Source organism: Mandrillus leucophaeus, unplaced genomic scaffold, assembly GCF_000951045.1.
Source record: "Mandrillus leucophaeus isolate KB7577 unplaced genomic scaffold, Mleu.le_1.0 Scaffold151, whole genome shotgun sequence".
NCBI classification, from domain to species: domain Eukaryota; kingdom Metazoa; phylum Chordata; class Mammalia; order Primates; family Cercopithecidae; genus Mandrillus; species Mandrillus leucophaeus.
In genome coordinates, this window is record NW_012101488.1 from 2,034,741 (window position 1) to 2,038,300 (window position 3,560).

The following is a 3,560-nucleotide window of genomic DNA, read 5'->3' on the forward strand; positions in this document are numbered from 1 at the left end:
AGTAGAGACGGGGTTTCACCGTGTTAGCCAGGATGGTCTCGATCTCCTGACCGTGTGATCCTCCTGTCTCGGCCTCCCAAAGTGCTGGGATTGCAGGCTTGAGCCACCGCGCCCGGCCCATCCATTCATTTTTAAAATGAATCTTGCTTGGGACTACAGGCCCCAGAATGGAGATAGCACTTCCTCCTGCAGGAACCAGGGACCACCTGACTCTCTTGACACTACAGAGCCTGCCTTCCGTAGCCCCTGCTTGTTGGGTGCTCCTAAATGCAACCTTTGTGGCCATTCTTAGCATGCAGTGTCCTCCCTCAGGCTGTGAGCATAGGTGGGGCTAATGATCTACTGTTGATTTCATCCACCCAGAATTAACGTCCTGTGTTTTGCCATCCCCACAGCCCTAGGGTGGGAATCCTTTTCTTATAAACGAGGTAAACAGGAGGCAATTAAAACAATAAAAAAATTTAAAGGAAAGTTTAGTGTTCATAAATGTGTTTAACATTAAACCACCGATAGTCTAGAAGCAGCCTTTGAAACTTCTGTAATTTGGAATAGACTTTGGAGCAGCCTTTTACACTTTGGAAGCAGCCTTTTAAACTTCTGTAATTTGGAAGTTCTGTAGTTTGGAAGTTCTGTAATTTGGAATAGACTTTGGAGATGAATCATAATGGCTGAATAGATGCAGGTAGGTGTCCTCCACAGAGAAAACCAGAATAGCAAGTAGATACTCACATTTCAAACAAATGGTCTAGGAGAGAATGCTGGGGTTCACCAGAGAAGAGATAGGAAGCACCAGAAGTAAGCAGAGGGTCCGAGGCAGCTTGCCCGCCTGGGATTGACTGAGCTGGGAGAGACTCCTGGATGTGGGGGGGCAATAAGAGGGACAGCCCCTGGGCTCCACACTCCCAAACGGGCTTTTATAGTCTTGGCTATGGGAGAAACACCGGACTCACCAGGGCCTCAGGCCTGACATACGAAGCTGCCTAAAGATGTTGCTCCAGAAAGGGAACCCACACGCACTCCCACAGGCATCTGAACCCTGGGCAGCCTCAGATGGGCACCATTTTGAGCCCAGACGTCAGGTATCTACGGACAGCTGCTGCCACTGTGCTGCTGCAAGAAGGCAGAAGGGAGACCAGGCACTCCCACGCACCCCTGGGAGGGTCACTGCCGCCCTGCCGAAGGCTGCAGTTGAGACTTAGACGTGAGCAGACTGCATTCCCCATAGCTTCTTGCCCATGCTGCTTGCGTGGGAGGGACCTCAGCCTCTGTGGTTGCAGGCCCAAGGTGCAGTTTTCATAGTTGAAGTTCAGGCTGTGCCCCACCCTTGGCCTCAGTTAGAGTTGACTTGGCTGCAGCTGTGGCCCGGTTTAGGAGGGACAGGGAGTCCAGGCTCTCCTATACATACTCAGGATAATACTCAACACCCTGCTGTGGGATGATGCTTTTCTAGGAGGGGTCTCTGTCTTGCCTGGTCACAAGCCCACAGTTGGCACCATTTTAAGTGTTTAACACTTGGCTGTGCCCCGCCCTCCAGGTGAGTTTGAGGTGATGTGTTCCACACCCTGCTGGGAGAGGAACAGGGTAGACCAAGCTCTCTTACCAAACAGGGTAGTCCAAGCTCTCCAGGGTACACCACACACAGGACAGTGACCACTGCAGTGCTACAAGTGACTGTGGGACTGGGGACAAGCCTGCCAACTGATCGCATCTTCTTATAACACCAACATGGAGGGCTTGAGTCCCAGTGAGCTACTCCCTCACTGCTACTGCTATCTCCCATGCCACACCAGCTGTCCAGGGGCCTGAGAACCTGCCCACACACCGGGATCATCGCTCCCACTGCTAGCTTCTAAGCCAGACACCTGGAGGCCCAAGAATCAGCCCCTAGAACCCACTAACTCGAGCCAGGGTATGCGGCTCTGGGGCCTAAAGACAGTCACTCTCATCCCACTGCTGCCACTACTGGGGCCAAAGACTGGCTCAGTTGACATCCAAGTCCCCAGTTAAACTTTACTACAACCTTAACTAATAGCTGTAGCTTAAGCCACTGAGGAAATCACAGATACCACTGACCCCGAATACTGCCAAAGAAGTCATACAAAGACCACTCCACTGCAGGTCAACCGGGATAATTTCCCTAACCCCTTCATGAGACTTGTGACAGGGGTACTCAAAATACCTGTAGCGCTCAATTGCTCACCAGTGGGTGGGGTGGGGTGGGGGTGGAGCATGCTGGCAAGGGGATGCAGGAGCCAGGGCAGGCGTGTTTTGGGCACTGGCAGGAGCACAACTTTGTACTGGCCCTGCGGCAGCATCTGGGGGATGCTCACAACCCATGAAGCCTCAGAGGGAGTGTCGCAGTCAGTGCTCTTTTGGCTCTGCCATCCACGAATGGCTTAGGTGTTTAACAGCTCGTTGTGACAGCCCTGTGTATCCTGAGCTCCTGCTCAGTGTCCAGGAAGAATCAGGTTGCATGAACGAATTGAAGATAGTAAATGTGGGGAATTTTATTGCCAATGAAGGTGGCTCTCAGTGGAAAGGGGAGCTGGAAAGGGGATGAAACAGGAAGGTATTTTTCCCCTGAAGTCTGGCCGTCCCCAGCTGGGCTCCCCTCCAAAGCTATGCCATCAGGCCATCCCTCTGAAGTCAAGTTGCTTCTCTCTGAAGTTCATCTGTAGTCTCCGATGTCCAGCTGCTTCTCCTCTTCTTCCCTTCTCTGCTCTCTGCCAGTGGAGCCTGGGGATTTTATGGGTACGGGACAGGGGCAGGGGTGACGGGGCAGGCCAGGAGTGGTTTTGGAAAAGGCAACATTTGAGCAGGAAAACAGGGATGTAAAGTTCCCCCATGGGCCGTGGTTCCAGCCTTGAGGGTGGGTCTCTTACCAGGGACCCTGCCCTTTTGTGCCTAGAATTTTCCTGCCTCCTGTTCCTATCACAGTGCCCCAAATCAAAGTGTCTTAACAACATACATCCTCAGGAAAAAATTATCCCCTACAAAAGCAATTTTAACAAACTGGAACAAGTGACTTGGCTGCTACACCCAATGTGTAGATATCAACAGAAGGACACAGTCACCATGAAAAAGCAGGAAGATATGACACCACGTGAAAGATCATAACAATTGTCCAGCAGTAGATCCCAATAACAAAGAATGCCTCAAAATGCCATATAAAGAATTAAAAATATGGATCTTAAAGAAAATGTGATGCAATAGAAATCTGAAAACCAACACAAAGAAATCAGAAATTCAGTTTGGAATATGAATGAGAAATTTACCAAGAAGATACAGATATCATAAACTTCTATAATTTGGCTATTGCACAGCATGATGCATATAGTAAAAGAAAGTGTATATTTCAAAATTATTAAGAGAGTACATTTCAAGTGTTCTTACCACGGAAAAATGTCAAATATTGAAGGTAATAGATATGTTAATTTCCTTGAGTTTAATTATTCCACCTTGAATTCATCAATCATGCTGCATCCCATAAACACAACTATAATTTGTCAATTTAAAATAAAAAATTAAAAAAATAAACTTAAGAGGTTTATTTTTACTTT